Consider the following 19,280-nt stretch of genomic DNA (forward strand, 5'->3'; position numbering starts at 1 on the left):
CAGAAGACAAACATTTCAGGATTTCAGAATTTCACATCACATAAAGCGTTCCCCTGAAGGCCTTGCCTCTGAGGTTGTCCTTCTTTGGGAAAACTTTAACACAAAACAAAGATAGAAAGATGACTAGTAATTACATTTTAGAGTTTGAAAGTTTTCAAACAAATTACCAAGGAATTTTTATGAAGATTTTAGATTGGTATTAACAGGCCTGAACCAAGAGACACAATTGTCTATGACTACCGGGTTATTTATACAGGTTATTTGCCAAATACAGGTATGAAAGCAAATTCAGCTAAACCTGCTCTTTTGGGACACACTGCTTTACTTTTCTTAGGATACCAAGGACGCATGATTAATGTAAATAAAATTCTCAAGTGCCCCTTAGGATTAATGCAATGGGAAGAAAGTGACTTCAGTATGACAACAGATGCAGGTTTTTAGGTAGACGGAGCAGGTGATTTTAAGAAGTAGTTGAAAGCCCACTTATTACTAGTACCTGGAACCTTTAGACCTTGAAATCTCCAGCTTTCCATTGTTAAACGCAGACGCTCAGGTGCAAGTACTAATCACAAATACCTTGAGGAGAGCAGAAGTTGGTGAGATAAGGCTTTGCCCAGGGCCTATCCAGTAGGGAGGGACTCTGGGCAGTGGGGAATGTCGAGGACGATGCATAACTCGAGAAGAGGTCTCCAAGAAAGTCGAGAATGCTGCCAAAGGTAAACTGTCCTCTGTAAAGTTTTCCAGTGGGTACAGTGCATGAACTAAGAATACCAGGTCATTTAGATCGGGATTTTTATGAGGGGTGTGCTGGGAGTTTTGGAGTCACACTATCCTGTTCTTCCTCTGTTGGCCCCCAAGATTCTCAGGTTGCGCATCACTGGGTCACCAAAAGCTGAAAGAGACTTGTCCTTTAGTTTGTTGGGGGGGGGAGGCCTGCAATTATGGGCATGGCGAGACTGCCTACAATTTTTCTATAAAAGGTAAATTGAATGTAATGTGAACTGCCCTTCTTTTATAAAGGACATACTCTGAATGCTTTTGGTTGTGGAACAGTGTTGGCTTCGACTAAATAGGATGTTTTTCTCAAGCTACAAATCCGAAGCAGAATAGTGTGGCAGATCGGGGTGTTGACCTGGAGCTAAATTTGCTGGATTCGACTACTGGCTCCTTTAATGAGCCGTGCGACTTTTTTTCTTTTTTTAAAACCAAGTTATTGAATGTCTTTAGGCCCTGGCTAAACCATAAGTAAAGTGAGGCTAACAGTATCTCACATTTGTGGTGAGGAATTGAGAAGATGGTGCATGAACAGACTTCACGGCCCCAGAGCACAGGAAGGGTTCTGTGTATGTCTGCTTTCGTCATAACTGAACATCCCAAAATGATACCTCTTTCTTGGGGTGTGACTTTTGCTTCTGAATGGAAACCACAGCATTGGTTTTGGGTATTTCCCCCTCACTAGCTTAATCAATTTTATAAACCATCTTGAGTACTGAAATAACATTACCTGGGCTTAGAAATGTGTTTGGAGGGTAGAATTGGAACCTATTAAACTTACTGTAAAAAATGATCCCTCCATTCTAACAAGGCTTTGTAAGTGCATGATGAGAAGTTGTGATGTTTTCTTAGCGATCCTGGAAATCCTGCAACTTGGGCAGGGGAGGGATAGCCCCTGATCTGGTTTGCCAGTGCTGTTGCAATGAAATACCACACATGGGGTGGCTGAAATAGTGAAAATGTATTGTCTCCAGCTTTGGAGGCTAGAAATCAGGGATGAAGGTGTTGGCAAGGCTGACTGCTCTTGAGAGCTGTGAAGGAGAATCCGCTCCATGCCTCTCTCCTAGCTTCTGCTGGTTCCCTGGCAACTTTCGGTGTCTCTTGGCTTCCGCTGCCTGGCCTTCAGGTCTCCATGATGTTCTCTCTGTGTGCATGTCTCTGTGTCCAGATACCTCCTTTTTGTAAGGACAGCAGTCAGGCTGATTTAGAGACCCACCCTATTCCACTACGACCTCATCTTCAAGTATTATTCAGCGACTATTTCTAAATAAGGTCAGATTCTGACAAAATGAGGTTTTAGGACTTCAACCTATGAGTTTTGGGGATAGAATTCGACATGTAACAACATCCTATCCTGGAAATACTATGGAATACCTGGAAATACCTGGAAATACTTACAGAATTTACAGTAGTCAGTACTCAACAAAAATCCGACTACATGATTACAAAGCCATGGGCAGTATATTTGTTTCATCTCTTATTAAAAGATGTTCATAAGCTGGTGTTCATAAAGTGAATCATGGCAAACACCAGAGGGTTACACACTTAACGGCATCCTGTAGCAGACGCTTGCCTAACATTGAGATTTTGTGAGTGGGTGTTGGAGTGTGTGTGTGTGTGCGCGCGCGACCGAGAGACAGACAGACTTTGACTTTCTGCTCCCAAAGGGTTTCCATTTAGAAACAAAGACCTTGCATAAGAAAAATTTTTAAAAATAGCAAAAAAAAATGCTTATCTGTCTCTATTAGGATGTTTATGATGTACATATTGTGTAGTTTACATCATTTTAAGTGCAGTAAGTTCTAAGAAATAGTACTATAAAATCTCAAGCAAATCAGACTGGTTTCCATAATGGGGGAACACATCCTCGTACCATTCTAGGGTCATGAGTGCTGTATCTGGTGGGAAGACGGACAGCTCTACTTAGAGAGGGGGCTATCGCTTCGCTCTTCACCCATCATCCCATTACGTTTCATGAATTATTGCCCGTCAGTTCTCTCACCACTAGACTATGAGTTCCCCAGGGAAACAAAATTGCCTTATTTTTACCTAGACCATCTTTCAAGCCATAATACCAAACACGGTGACTGATACAAAATAGAAATGAAATGTTTGAATATTTGAAAAAGCTTAAATGTGTTTTTTTTTAGTTTTTTTATTTTGAACTCAGAAATTGTGAAATTGATTTGAAATATAAAAGAAATGTCACCATTTTAGGCAAAAATTAAGGAGAAACAGAGGAAGAGAAGCATCTGGTACAGCAGTTCTAAATGAAGGTTGTCAGTGTTAGTGAATGAAAGTATAGGTCACCCAATTGAATGAGAATTTCACATATACAATGAATAAATTTTTAGGATACATATATCCCAAATATTGCATAGACATACTGAAGATTGTTTATTTCTAATTTAAATTTAACTGGATATCCTTCACAACCCTATTCTAACCTCTTTTTGAATATGTAATTTTTTTTACTGTTTTGTCTCTGAAATGCGAATCAGAGCTCAGCTCATTTATAAAAACGCCTATACGTATAGAATTGTGCACACTATTTCAGGTAGTTGATGTTAGTAATTCTTAACATTTAATGTGGGGCACCTGGGTGGCTCAGTCGCTTAAGCGTCTGCCTTCAGCTTAGGTCATGATGGGGGGGGCATCCTGGGATCAAGCCCCCTGTCAAGCTCCCTGGTCAGCGGGGAGCCTGCTTCTCCCTCTCCTGCTTCTCCTGCTTGTGCTCTGGCTTTCTCACTGTCAAAGAAATTAAATCTTTAAAAACAAACAAACAAACAAACAAAAACATTTAATGTGTTAAAAAAGGAATCAAGAATATTAGGCTAAAAGTAATTAGGCTAAAAGTTTACAAGGCTAAAAGTAATGAAAATAAAGTTATGCATACATATATGTATTCTAAGCCCAGTCCTACATTTCAAAGCTAGGGATAACATTAGAAGTGAATAGAATCTAATCCACTAATTTTATAAAGATGAAGAAATTAGACAGAAATATCAACTAGGATATGGAGTTTAATTATGACAGGGTAGAGAAGGAAACTAAATTGGTTATAGGCCACACTAATAAGACTAATTACCAAGTGATTATATATATATGTATAATGAATATTAGTATATTAATAATCATGTGTCTATTAAAATACAAAGGAACATTCACTTTTAGGATCTTTGATACCACAAGAATGGACTGGTCCTCTTAAGGTTTAATTCTAACATACAATCTGTGCTTCTTGGTGGTCCCAGATTTAGTGATCATAAAAATTATTCAACATCTCTGTAAAAAACGACAAAAAAGATTCTGAGGTCCCCCACAAATTCTCATTTTGACAGAAGTTATGCATTTGATTTTTAAACATTACCATTACCACCAACTCTGATGATTCTCATTTGTGAATAGTGCTGTGGGGGGTGCAGCACGGACCCTTTTAAAAAAAAAATTATATGACAGAGAGAGAGAGACTACAAGCATGGAGTAATGGCAGAGGCAGAGGGAGAAGCAGGCTCCCTGCTGAGCAAGGAGCCCCATGTGGGGCTTCATCCCAGGACTCTGGGATCATGACCTGAGCTGACGGCAGAGGCTTAATGGACTGAGCCACCCAGGTGCCCCAGCACCGACCCTTGTCACAGCCAGGCACAACTCACACCACTCACTGTTCAAGGCAATTTGTGAATACTTAGTGCTGGTAAATCCTGAGGTTTGTACGTATACAGTCTGTTAGAGTATCTTCCAGTTATATCAGCTCTGACCCTTAAAGAAGGATCTGCCAAGAAAAAATAAGTAACTGATAAAGTAGTGAAAATATTTCTAGGGGCGCCTGGGTGGCTCAGTTGGTTAAGCATCTGCCTTTGGCTAAGGTCATGATCCCCATTCGTAGGATTGAGCCCCACATCAGGGGCTCCCTGCTCAGTGGGGAGCCTGCTTCTCCCTCTCCCTCTGCTGCTCCCCCTGCTTGTGCTCTCTCTGTGTCAAATAAATAAATAAAATCTTTTAATAAATAAATAAATAAAATTGTTCTAAAATCATTCTTGCCTCTTATTCTAAACAAATGTTAGGCCAACATATAAGCAAAATCAGTTTTCATATATGTGAATTCATGTTGAGGTAACCTACATTCTCATTTTAGTGTGTCGTAACTCTGTCAGTACAGTTTGGGGATTCTGCTGAAAGTACACTGGAATATTGATTTAATATCATCAGTTAACAAGTATTTAAAATTTACACATTACAGATATAATGAATTTTGATTATAGAAGCTACAAAAGCTGTTATTGACTGGGCTGGTAATGACTTCTCTTTAAAAAGAATAGTACTTGAACCAGCATTTAAAAATAAATAAAAGCAAAATGCTACTGGGTTTGTAAAACTGATGGAATGAGATCACATGTGTACCCACAAACATGATTCTAGCTACATATTGTCCATTAGGTGATAAGTTCTTATCAGTGGTCTCATGCTAGTGGGGGAAGGAAAAAATGTTATTAAATTGGATTGTCTTCAGCATCTTATTTTGAAAACATTTTATGTGAACAATATTTTCAGTAAATTGTATATTTCACCATTTACAATTGTATATAATATTCTGTATTCACCAACACTTTATACTGTTTCTCGTTTTAATGATAGCAAAAAAATTTTCAAAATTTCCATTGAATTGTGATATTAAGAAAAGATTATAGAGGCCATGTCCCTGAGATTCATCATGATGAAATTATTCCTAGCCATTTCTTGTACTTCTTTATTTTGGGCAAACATTTTTTTTTTAGTGCTGTGGGGGGAAATAAAATGCCAGTTATTTTTAAGGATAAAGATGCCTTCAATATGACAGCAAAATAAAGCTTATAGGTTTGCATTTGTTTTCATTTATAACTTGGATATAAAATTCTAAGGACATATAAATATATTCAATAGATTGCTGAGAATCACTGTAGACTTTAAGCAGCTTAGTATAATGGTGGTATTTCAGCATTTGTCTTTTTTGGGGGGAGGGTTTGCTGAGTGCCTTCTTAACAGTTGTTGCAGAGGTCATTTTTTCATACTGGAAATCCCATAAAATCTCAGGAGATAAAATTAGCTTAGTAGTATTGACTACTCTCCAAGGGATGGCAAACCATCAGTGGCTTGTTACTAAACAGAAAGTGGGATTAAGTCAAGTGATTAACTTTGAGTCAAAATGTACAGTGAAATTAGGTTTAAAGTTTTTGTACTTTAAAAAAATATTAAAGTAAAAATCTGATTGACACACCATAGGCATCTAATCTGTAGTAGTGGCATTCAAAGCATGGCCTTAAAACTGGGAGTATCACCAGAGAGCTCATTAAAAATGTAAATTCTCAGGCTCCATTCCTGGCTCACTCCATCAGGAAGGATCTCTGGGCGTGGGGTCCAGGGGTCTCTGGCTTAACAGAGTCACCAGGTCATTCTTAAGTACACTGTGGCACTGTTAGAAAAATAAAAATCAAATCTCTCTCCAGAGATGAAAGGATATGTTCCAATGAACGTCTGGTATAAGATTTCAGAAGAGTCAAAGTTTTTATTTAGGTTTTTTAAAAGTTTTTACGAAAAGGCTATTTAATATCTTACTATTTTCATATCTTTTCATTCTTGTGACAATGCACAACCATAGAAACAATCTCAGTAAATTTCCTTCTCTATGCATTTTTCAGTGTCATTTTGATTTTTAACCTTGTGAGAAGTTTTTATGGTAGCTAATTGACCACCCTGCTCTTTAGAGTAAAAGAAATATTAGAAGATTAACTACAGTAAATGATTAAAAAATAATGATTTGGATATATAGGCTGTTTTTAAAAATGTTTAATTTTAAGGGGATTCTGGGTATAGAAAGGGACTCTAGGTTACATGTATTTTAAGTGTAAATCTTTTAAAGGACAACAGATGTAATCATAAACTACTTGTCATTTAATAAACCCATTTTTTTTACTTTAGTCTCAAAAGTGTTAAATAACAAACTTTGAATTGTTAATAATTCTCAAACTTGGAATATAAATAAATTTTAGGTAGGAATGAATCCTACAACTTAGCTTTTCAGATTTATGATGTACATAGAAAGCTAGCATTTGCCAACAGTTTCAAACTTATTGGTAAAAAGCCTGGAATTCTGAAGAATGTAATTTCTTCTTCCTCCTCCCCTCCCTCCCTCCCCCTCCTTCCCTCTCCCTTCTCCTCCTCCTCCACCTCCTTTTTTTTTTTTTTTAAAGAAAACTAAGTGTAGAATATATATTGGCATTTTTTTTAGAGACAAATAGAAAACTCAGACCTCCCAAACATGAAGTCAGTAATCTTTCTACTAGATGATTCTTCTTCAAGTTAAGCTGTGGTAGGTAATGGTGTCTTGAGACACAGAGCAGTTTACTAGAATGAGTCCTGAACTTCAGCAACCATTTCTTCCCAACACCTGCCCAACAGCTGGGAACAAGGACAGCTGTGTATAAAGAAAGGCATTGATGTAACTCTTAGAAAACTAATTTCAGCATCAAATTTCTGGGCGATTGGAGTCTAAGAAAACATTTATCAAGACCACAGAATAGTCAGTCTTAACAGTTCAGCTATGAATGGGTTGTTCGGATGTTTAAACCAAGACACTATTTCCATTTCAGGAAAAGCAAGATGTGCTTCTATTTCTGGTAGACGCTGAAGTGGGGAGGTCCAAAAAAGATATTAAAAACTTTTTTTAAGATTTATTTTAGAGAGGGAGAGTGTGTGTGCTGAGGGGGCTTGGGAGGGCAGAGGAAGAGAGAGACCTCAGGCTGACTTCCTGCCGAGCGAGGAACCCTAAGGCAGAGGTCAATCTCATGACCCTGAGATGATGACCTGATCCGAAATCAAGGGACACTTAACCAACTGAGTCATCCAGGCGCCCCACCCTTGAAAAGGTTTTAAGCGAAGAAGCAGATATAAATATTTGAGGTTTTGCAGGCCATATGGTCCCATTTGCAACTACTCACCTTTGTCATTATGGCACAAAAGCAGCCATGGACAATATGTAACAACATGAATATGGCTTTGTTGTAGTAAAACAATTTATGGACACTGAAATTTGAATTTCATGTAACTTTTATGTGTCACATAATATTCTTTATTTAAAATCTTGGATTTTAGGGGCACCTGGGTGGCTCAGTCAGTTAAGCGTCTGTCTGCCTTCGGCTTGGGTCTTGATCCTGTGGTCCTGGGATGGAACCCCACATCAGTCTCCCTGCTCAGCAGGGAGTCTGCTTCTCCCTCTGCCCCTCCTCTGCTTGCGCTCTCTCTCTGTCTCTTTCTCTAGCTTACTCTCTCTCAAATAGAATCTCAAAAAATAAAATAAAATAAAATCGTCCATTTTAAAAAATCTGAGTATAGCTGACATACAATGTTACATTCGTTTCGGGTGTACAACTTAGTGATTTGACAAGTTTATACATTATGCTACTTTCACCACAAGCCTAGCTACCATCTGTCCTATTACATTGCTATTGCAATATCGTTGACTGTACTCTTGATTTAAAAAATGTTTTTAAATGTAAAAAATCATTCTGCACTCACAGACTAAATCAAAACAGGTGGTTTCTCATCTAAAATCTCATGAACTAGCCCATCAGATTATGAGAAACAGTAAAAAAATTTTGGTGGCTGAACTTCGGAGAGTCTCTAAAACTAGAGCCGGCCAAGTCTAGCTGCTTATCAGCACCATTTAGTGAGTTATCTTTGAAAATTCTACATTAAAGAACAGGTTACAAATTCAGATAGCTTAAAATCCAAAACTTAAAAAGGTAAAAATTCTTTTTCCTATTCCTTCCTTCCAGAGGTAAGAAGTATTAATTAACATTTCTTCATTTCCTTCTAGAGGTTGTCAGGTCACATAACTGAATATGTATTTGGATATGTATATAAGAGAATGGATATGTGTGTTTACATATGTATGTAAATATGTAAGTTATGAATAGGAATTGTATATGTTTAATCCATATGCATGTGTATGTATATATATTCCTTTCTTAAAAATATAAACACTAGCATACTATAGACAGGTATTTGGATTTCGCTTTTTTTTTTTTTTAAAGATTTTATTTATTTGACAGAGAGAGATACAGCAAGAGAGGTAACAGCAGCAGGCAGAGTGGGAGAGGGAGAAACAGGCTTCCTGCCGAGCAGGGAGCCTGATACAGGGCTCGATCCCAGAACCCTGGGATCATGACCTGAGCCGAAGGCAGACACTTAATGATTGAGCCACCCAGGCGCCCCTGCATTTTGCTTTTTTAACAATGATACATCTTGGTTGTAATTATTTTGTGTTTCCACACAATATTGCATTATATGTGTGTGCTTTATTTTATTTAATTAGTCCTTTGAAGAAAGAGAGATTTAAATTAGTTCCAATCTTTTGTGCTTAGATTGTTTCCAAACATTTACAAACATGGCTTCAGAGAACATGATGTTATTTATATATGATTTTGAACATGGGTGAGTATATTTGGAGAAAAATTTCCAGAAATGGAATTTCTGAGTCAAGGTGCATGTGCATTTATAATTATAAATATATATGCTTTGATATATATGCTTTCCATAGAAGCAATTTATATTCTGTCTCTCTGGTAATGTGAGAGCTAACTATTTTCTCTACCCTCCCTAAAACTGCTCATCAAACTGTTAACTCTTTCGTCCAATAGGTGAAAAGAATGAAGTTAATGTAGTTTTACTTTCTTACGAAAAATAGCAACTCTATGATCCAGCAATTCTACTTCTCAGAGAGTTATCTGCACTCCCACGTTCAGTGCAGCATTATTTACAATAGCCAAGATGTGGAAACAAACTGTTTCTGTTGATACACTTGTGACAGAATGGATGAACCTTGAGTATATTACACTAAGTGAAGGAAGTCAGAGAAAAACAAATATTATAGGGGCGCCTGGGTGGCTCAGTCGTTAAGCGGCTGCCTTCGGCTCAGGCATGATCCCAGCGTTCTGGGATTGAGCCCTGCATCGGGCTCCCTGCTCAGCGAGGAGCCTGCTTCTCCCTCTTCCTCTACTGTTCCCCCTGCTTTTGCTCTCTCGCTCTGTCAAATAAACAAATAAAATCTTAACAAAAAACAAAAACAAAAAACCCCAAATACTATATGATGTCACCTATATGTGAAATCTAAAAAAAAAACCACAAAAAATGAACTCATAGAAACAGTAGATTGGTTGTTTCCAGAGAGTAGGGGAAGTGGCTGAAGGGTGAAGGTGGGCAAAGGGTGCACACTTCAGTTTTAAAATGAGTATGTTCTGGGGATTTAACATACAGCATGGTTACAATAGTTAATAATACTGTATTATATACTTGAAAGTTACCAAAAGAGTACGTCTTAAAAGTTCTCATCACATACACACACACAAAAGATAACTATATTGAGTGATGGATGTGTTAATTAACCTTATTGTGGTAATCGATTCACAATATATACATATATCAAATCACATTGTACACCTTAAACTTGCTTAATGTTATGTGTCAATTATATCTCAATAAAGCTATAAAAATAGTCTTACTCATGGTTAAGCTACTTATTTTTCTTTTTACTTTTTTTAATAAATTTTTTTAAATTTAATTTTATTATATTATGTTAATCACCATACAGTACATCCCCAGATTCCGATGTAAATTGATGCTTCATTAGTTGCGTATAACACCCAGTGCACCATGCAATACGTGCCCTCCTTACTACCCATCACCAGTCTATCCCATTCCCCCACCCCCTCCCCTCTGAAGTCTTCAGTTTGTTTCTCATAGTCCATAGTCTCTCATGTTTCATTCCCCCTTCTGATTACCCCCCTTTTCTTTATCCCTTTCTTCCCCTACCGATCATCCTAGTTCTTATGTTCCATAGATGAGAGAAATCATATGATAATTGTCTTTCTCTGCTTGACTTATTTCACTTAGCATTATCTCCTCCAGTGCCGTCCATGTTGCAGCAAATGTTGAGAATTCGTTCTTTCTGATAGCTGAGTAATATTCCATTGTATATATGGACCACAGCTTCTTAATCCAGTCATCTGTTGAAGGGCATCTCGGCTCCTTCCATGATTTGGCTATTGTGGACAATGCAGCTATGAACATTGGGGTGCATATGGCCCTTCTCTTTACTACGTCTGTATCTTTGGGGTAAACACCCAGTAGTGCAATGGCTGGGTCATAGGGTAGTTCAATTTTTAACTTTTTAAGGGACCTCCACACTGTTTTCCAGAGTGGCTGTACCAACTTGCATTCCCACCAACAATGTAGGAGGGATCCCCTTTCTCCACATCCTCTCCAACAATTGTTGTTTCTTGCCTTGTCTATCTTTGCCATTCTAACTGGCGTAAGGTGGTATCTCAGTGTGGTTTTGATTTGAATTTCCCTGATGGCTAATGATTTTGAACATTTTTTCATGTGTCTGTTAGCCATTTGTATGTCTTCATTGGAAAAGTGTCTGTTCATATCTTCTGCCCATTTTATGATTTGTTTATTTGTTTCTCGTGTATTGAGTTTGAGAAGTTCTTTGTAGATCTTGGATACCAGTCCTTTATCTGTGGTGTCCTTTGCAAATATATTCTCCCATTCCGTGGGCTGTCTCTTAGTTTTTTTGACTGTTTCCTTGGCTGTGCAGAAGCTCTTTATCCTGATAAAGTCCCATAAGTTCATTTTATCTTTTATTTCTCTTGCCTTTGGAGATGTGTCGTGAAAAAGGTTGCTCTGGCCGATGTCATAGAAGTTGTTGCCTATGTTCTCCTCTAGAATTTTGATGGATTCCTGTCTCACATTGAGGTCTTTCATCCATTTGGAGTTTATTTTTGTGTATGGTGTGAGAGAGTGGTCAAGTTTCATTCTTTTGCATGTAGCTGTCCAATTTTCCCAGCACCATTTATTGAAGAGACTGTCTTTTTTCCACCGGATGTTTTTTCCTGCTTTATCAAAGATTAGTTGCCCAAAGAGCCGAGGGTCCATTTCTGGGTTCTCTATTCTGTTCCATTGGTCGATGTGTCTGTTTTTGTGCCAGTACCATGCTGTCTTTGTGATCACAGCTTTGTAGTACAGCTCGAAATCCGGCATTGTGATGCCCCCAGCTTTGTTTTTCCTTTTCAACAGTTCCTTGGAGATTCGGGGCCTTTTCTGGTTCCATACAAATTTAAGGACTATTTGTTCCAGTTCTTTGAAAAATGTCCTCGGTATTTTGATCGGGATAGCATTGAAAGTGTAGATTGCTCTGGGTAGTATGGACATTTTAACTATGTTAATTCTTCCAATCCATGAGCATGGAATATTTTTCCATCTTTTTATGTCTTCCTCAATATCTTTCAAAAGTGATCTATAGTTTCTAGCATATAGGTCCTTTACGTCTCTGGTTAAGTTAATTCCAAGGTAACGCATGGTTTTTGGTGTTATTGTAAATGGGATGGATTCCCTAATTTCTCTTTCTTCAGTCTCGTTATTCGTGTATAGAAATGCAACTGATTTCTGGGCATTGATTTTGTATCCTGCCACCTTACTGAATTGTTCTATAACTTCTAATAGTTTGGGAGTGGATTCCTTTGGGTTTTCCATATAGAGTATCATGTCATCTGCAAAGAGAGACAGTTTGACTTCTTCTTTGCCGATTTGGATACCTTTGATCCCTTTTTGTCTTCTGATTGCTGTTGCAAGGACTTCTAGTACTATGTTGAATAATAGTGGCGAGAGTGGGCATCCTTGTCGTGTTCCTGATCTTAAGGGAAAGGCTTCCAGCTTTTCCCCATTGAGAATAATGCTTGCAGTAGGCTTTTCATAGATGGCTTTTATGAGATTGAGAAATGTACCCTCTATTCCTACACTCTGAAGGGTTTTAATCAGGAAAGGATGCTGTATTTTGTCAAATGCTTTTTCTGCATCAATTGAGAGGATCATATGGTTCTTGAGTCTTTTCTTGTTGATATGATGTATCACATTGATTGATTTGCGAGTGTTGAACCATGCTTGCATCCCAGGTATGAATCCCACTTGGTCATGATGGATAATCCTTTTAATGTACTGTTGGATTCTATTAGCAAGGATCTTGTTGAGGATTTTGGCATCCATATTCATTAGAGAAATCGGTCTGTAATTCTCCTTTTTGAGGGGGTCTTTGCCTGGTTTGGGGATCAAGGTAATATTAGCCTCATAGAATGAGTTTGGTAGCTTTCCTTCTGTTTCTATTTTTTGAAATAGCTTTAGGAGAATAGGTATTATTTCTTCTTTGAATGTTTGGTAGAATTCCCCAGGAAAACCGTCTGGGCCTGGAGTTTTATTATTTGGAAGGTTGTTTATCACTGACTCAATTTCTTCATAGTTAATTGGCCTATTTAAGAAATCTATTTCTTCCTGTTTCAGTCTTGGTAGTTTATAGGTTTCCAGGAAGGCCTCCATCTCTTCCAGATTGTTTAGTTTTTTGGCATATAGCTGTTGATAAAAGTTTCTAATAATCCTTGCAATTTCAATGGTGCTGGTCGTGACCTCTCCCTTTTCAGTCATAATTTTAATAATCTCAGTCCTTTCTCTTTGTTTTTGGACAAGTTTTGCCAGTGGTCTATCAATTTTATGGATTCTCTCAAAGAACCAGCTTCTAGTCCTGTTGATCTGCTCTACTGTGGTTCTGGTCTCTAATTCATTGATTTCTGCTCTAATCTTGGTCAACTCCTTCCTTGTCAGTGGGTTAGGCCTGTCCCTCTGTTGCTGTTCCAGTTTCTTGAGGTGAGAATATAGAAACTGCATTTTAGATTTTTCTATTCTTTTGAGTGAGGCTTGGATGGCTATGTATTTCCCCCTTAGGACTGCCTTTGCAGTATCCCATAGGTTTTGGACCGTTGTGTATTCATTCTCGTTGGTCTCCATAAATTGTTTAATTTGTTTTTTGATTTCCTGGTTTATCGAGTCATTCTTGAGCAGGATGGTTCTTAGCCTCCAAGTGTTTGAGTTTCTTCCAGGTTTTTCCTTGTGGTTGAGTTCCAATTTCAGAGCGTTGTGGTCTGAGAATATGCAGGGGATAATTTCAATCTTTTGGTATTGGCTGAGACCTGTTTTGTGTCCCAGAGCATGATCTATTCTTGAGAATGTTCCATGGGCATTTGAATAGAATGAGTATTCTTTGGTTCTGGGGTGTAGTGTTCTATATATATCTATGAGGTCCAACTCGTCGAGTATGGCATTCAAAGCCTTTGATTCTTTGCTTAGTTTTTGCCAGGGTGTTCTGTCTATTTCTGATAGTGGGGTGTTGAGGTCCCCTACTATTACTGTGTTCTTATCTATATGTCTCTTTATTTTGGTTAAGAGTTGGCTTGTGTATCTTGCTGCTCCCCTGTTGGGGGCATATATATTAATAATTGTCATATCCACTTGTTGAATACTTCCTTTAAGAATAATATAGTGCCCTTCTGTATCTCTCTCTATGGCCTCTAGTTTAAAATCCAGTCTATCTGATATGAGAATTGCTACTCCAGCTTTCTTTTGAGGTCCATTTGCGTGGAAGATGGTACTCCATCCCCTTACTCTAAGTCTGAATGCATCTTTGGGTTCAAAATGAGTCTCTTGTAGACAGCAAATGGATGGGTCATGTCTTTTTATCCAATCTGCAACCCTGTGGCGTTTTATGGGAGAGTTTAAGCCATTTAGATTGATAGAGATTATTGACAGATATGATTTTAATGATGCCATTTCTCTTTAAAGTCTTTGTATCGGTTGTGACTTGCTGCTCTGTATCACTCTTGGGGCCTTTTTACCTTTATAGAGCCCCCCTTAATATCTCCTGTAGGGCTGGTTTCGTGGTTACGAAATTGGTTAATGATTGGCGATTTTGGAACGTCTTTATTTCTCCATCAATTCTGAATGACAGCTTTGCTGGATAAAGGATCCTTGGCTGCATGTTTTTCTCTGAAAGAGCTTTAAAAATGCCCCCCCAAGCCTTTCTCTCATTCCAGGTCTCTGTAGACAGGTCTGACGTAATCCTGATACCTTTGCCTTGGTACGTGAGAAATTTCTTTGCCCTGGCCGCTTTCAATACTGTATCCTTGGATCTAATATTTGCGAATTGCACTATGACATGCCGTGGCGTAGGTTTGTCCTGGTTGAGCTTGGATGGGGTCCTCTCTGCCTCTTGGACACGAATGCTTGTTTCCCTTGCTAGATTAGGGAAGTTTTCAGCTACAATTTGTTCAAATATCTCTTCTAGACCTCTGTTTTTCTCCACCCCTTCAGGGATGCCGATGATTCTGACATTGGATCGTTTCATAGAGTCAGTAATCTCCCGTAATCTACATTCGTGGGCGTGGATTTTTTTAAGACCAGCTTCTATTTTCGTTTTTTCTTCTACTAACCCATCCTCCAATTCGCTAACGCGTTCCTCTGCCTCGGTGACCCTGGCCGTCAGAGCCTCTAGTTTTGACTGTATTTGGCCCACTGAGTTTTTAATTTCTGTCAGATTCGCTCTCATTTCTGCCCTTAGGGATTCTATATTCTCAGCAACGCTTTCTCTGATGCTTTTTTCAAGTTTACTCATCATCTTGACCATTGTTGCTCTGAATTCCATTTCTGATAATTGGGATACATCCATATGTATTAATTCTGTGGCCGAGGCCAATTCTGTGGCAGAGGCCACAGACTCATTATCTTTTCTTTGCTGGGGGGGACTTCTCCTTCTCGTCATTCTGATGAAGAGAGATTGCAGGGTTGTCCAGAGCCCAAGTGTTGACTGGGACCCAGGCCGTGCGCCCTTGTTTTATAGAGATCTTAGGGATGTGGGCTTCTTCCTTAAAGAGTTTATTTATTTATTTGAGAGAGAGAGAGACAGTCAGCAAGAAAGGGAACCCAAGCAGAGGAGTGGGAGAGGAAGAAGCAGGTTCCCGGTGGAGAAGCCCGATGAAGGACTCCTTACGGAGCGTTGTGATCACACCCTAATCCGAAGACAGGTGCTTGGTGACTGCGCCACTCAGGCGCTCCGGGTTGTGGGCTTCTTGATTTTTCAGCCTGCCTTCTGGGGGAGGGGCCTGCCTGCCGGTACTCAGAAAACCCTGTTTGGGTAGAGTCTCTGTGTCCCTTGCGAGGGGGGATGGGGATGGGCACCCTGTGAGCCGGTATTTCCGGGCTTTTGTTCTCTGGCGGCTTTCCCTGGCGGTTTGCTATGCCTCTTCTGAGAGAGCAGCAGCGGCTGAAATTCAGCCTCTGTCTCAGAACAGAGGGATCGCGGATCGTTCTCCACTGATGTTCTGGCCACTTTAACTCTGTTTCTGTTGGTGCTGCTCAACCCTGCAGCATCCCGGGCTGTGCGCCCCACACCCGGCGTCCCAGCCCTCACTTCCAGGGCCGGCACGTCTCTGTCCTTTGTGTTTCCAACCCCGCCAGCCGCCAGCCGCCCCGCGCGGGCTCCCGGAGCTCCCCGTCTCAGTCTGGTGTCTCACGGGTGCTGACCGCAAGTCCGCCTGCTCCCCCGTGCAGGTGGCCCTCCAGCCGCCAGCCGCCCCGAGGACGCTCCCGGAGCTCCTGGTCTCAGCCTCGATCCAGTGAGCACACCGGAGCTCCGGAGCTCCGCGAGATGCTTGGTGGCGCATGCTCCCAGCTCACGGACTCAGTCTGCTGTTTCCAGAGTGCGGGTCCGCGGTCCGCCCGCTCCCCGGTGCAGGTGGCCCGCCAGCCACCTTGCGCGCGCGCTCCTGGAGCTCGCGTTCTAAGTCTGCTGTCTCGTGGGTGCCGTCCGCCAGTCCACCTGCTCCCCCGTGCAGGTGGCCCGCCAACCGCCAGCCGTCCCGCGTTTGCTCCCGGAGCTCCCTTCTCAGCCTGCTGTCTCAAGCGTGCGGGTCCGCGGTCTGTCCGCTCCCCCTTGCAGGTGGCTACCGCTTCCCGGCGCCCTGACACGGCGGCTCCCTCCCCCTTCTGTTTAGCTTCCGATATCTGTGCGCGGTTTCACGGCTCCCCGCTTCGTACCTCGATACTCAGCGCTGGAGATGTTCATTTGTAGAGATCCAGATGTATCTTCCTGCGTCTCAGGCTGATTCCGTGGATATTCCTGCTGGTCTGGTACCTATCCAGCTCAACTCAGGGGACGGCTGGAAAAGGGGTCCCCTACTCCTCCGCCATCTTAACCTCCCTCTTTCTTTTTACTTTTGCATCTTTTTTTTTTTAGAGAGAGAGAGAGCACAAGAGGGGGGCAATGAGGAGGGAAGGAAAGAGAGGAGAGAGAGAGAGAGAGATCTCAAGCAGACTCCAGTGCTGAGCATGGAGTACAACACGGGGCTCTATCTCAGGACCCTGAGATCATGATCTGAGCCAAAACCAAGAGTCGACGCTCAACCACCTGAGCCACCCAGGCGCTCATCCTTTTGTATCTTTTGGTCACTTTTTTTTTTCTATTGACTTGTTGACCTTTTTCTTATTAATTTATATGAATACTTTGTATATTGGAGAAATTAATGATCATGATATGTGCTATAGTTTTGTTTGTGTTTTTGTCTTTTTCTTTATAGTTCTGATTATATAGAAAGTCATATAATCAAAAATATTAGTCACTTCTTTAGGCTTTTTTTTTTTTTCTTCCTTTGACCACACTCAAGCCCAGAGTAGGAGTAGGGTGAGGCAAGTGCTTTATTTTTGCATCAGAGGTGCTCCCTATGTCTAACCCTAATATCAGCCCCTTTCTACTCCAAGAATTTAAAAAAACTTTTTGTGGCAGTATCCTCTAAAATCTTACTGGTTTAATTTTTATAATTTATCTTTATAACTTATTTTGATGTAAAATGTGAGGTGTAGATCTAAACAAATTTATTTTTCCCAGAAGGCTACCAACTTCTAATTACTTTATATACTATATCTCCACTACTCCTAATTTTGAATGCCACTTTATTGTGTAAAAAAATTTCTGTAGTACCCGTTTTGTTTCCATATGTACCATTTTGTTCAAGTCATTTATCAGTACTATATTGTTTTGATAGAGTTATGTAAAATGTTTCATATTGATAAAGGGATAGTCCCCACTGATTTCTTTTCAGTGTTCCTAACTATGACTGTTTTTCCATTTCAATTTTGAAATTATTATTTTTCTTAATTCCTATATCAATTTATGGTGATTGTCTTAAAATTTTTTAAATGTACAGAGAATTGACATTTTTATGATGCTGAGTCTTCCCATTCAAGAACATGGTATATTTTCTCACAGGCTTAAATTTTTTCTTCAGTAGTACATTTAGGTTCATATAGATTTTGTGATTTCCTGTACAGTTAAGCCCGGGATATTTTATCTTTTTTATTGCTATTTTAAATGGAGTATTGTATAAGTTTCTTCAATTTTTTTTCTCTATATCAATGCTATTGATTTCTTTTTTAAAAAAATGCTTTTGATTTCTATGTATTAATTTGGTCTTAACTGATTTAACTGAATCTTTATTCTGAATACTTGGAGTTGAATCTGAAGTTTTACAGATATACATTTATCATCTGCAAGTGAAGATGCTTTCACCTTCTCCTTTCCAAGTTTTGCACTTCTAAATTTTCTTTTCTTATTGTATTTGTCAGTATCTCCATAACAACGTTAATGGTTGTGGTGATTGTAGACATCCTTGTCTTATCCAGACTTCAGTGAGTTACTTTACTTTTTTTTATTTTTTAAAGATTTTATTTCTTTGAGAGAGAGAGAGCACAAGTGGGGAGAGGGACAGAGGGAGAAGCAGGCTCCCCACTGAGCAGGGTGGGGCTCAATCCCAGGACCCTGAGATCATGACCTGAGCCAAAGGCAGATGCTTAACCAACTAGCCACTCAGGCACCCCTCAGTGGAATATTTTAAATTTTTTTCAGTAAGTATGATGTTGGCTTTAATGCTGGGGTGGATATTTCCTTGTTAGGATAAATGAAAATAAATTAATATAAAAGTGTTTCCTTTTAAATTTAAAACTAGAGTTTGCGGGGCGCCTGGGTGGCACAGCGGTTAAGCGTCTGCCTTACTATTGTGTTTATATAGAGAGATGCCTGATAAATGATAGTTAGGAAAATATTTCTCTCTTTGAATTTATTTTGCAAAAGTGTATTGCTGTTTTAGATATACGGTTTCTGTGATTGTTAAATGGAAGAATTAGCTTGGCTGAACATTGATGGATAATTGATGCATCTGGTAAGGAATGAATGAACTTGGAAAGAAAGTCAGTATTTCAGAATTTGAAATTATGCTCTTGTTGGTGTCTCTTTGGTCCACTGATGTTACCATTCCAAGTAGTGGTCAAGTGTTTTGTGGTCATATTGCTAGTTTTTAATCGGTTATGTGGAGACAAATGATTCTGTTCCCATTTCTGTTACGTGGAGACGTAGGAGTCAATTTTGAGAATTTTCTTGGTAAAATATTTCTTTATAGATTAAGATACATGTATTTGTTTCTTAGGTCAAGTAAAACAGTAAGTAAAAAATAGAAATGTTTTCTAAACATGTAGCTGATGACAAATTTAGATTAGAAAATCACTGCAGCTGTTTACTGGAGTCAGTATAGCAAATATTT

The 19,280-nt window shown here is 39.5% G+C and overlaps 1 protein-coding gene across 4 annotated transcripts in view; it reads right to left on the minus strand.

The window, feature by feature from the left end:
* Positions 1 to 19,280, minus strand: part of AGR2 (anterior gradient 2, protein disulphide isomerase family member) — a 69,608-nt gene that overhangs the window by 45,408 nt on the left and 4,920 nt on the right. The gene's annotated exons all lie outside the window — the stretch shown is intronic.

The sequence above is a fragment of the Ailuropoda melanoleuca genome, chromosome 1 (genome assembly GCF_002007445.2).
Source record: "Ailuropoda melanoleuca isolate Jingjing chromosome 1, ASM200744v2, whole genome shotgun sequence".
In the NCBI taxonomy this organism is placed as follows: domain Eukaryota; kingdom Metazoa; phylum Chordata; class Mammalia; order Carnivora; family Ursidae; genus Ailuropoda; species Ailuropoda melanoleuca.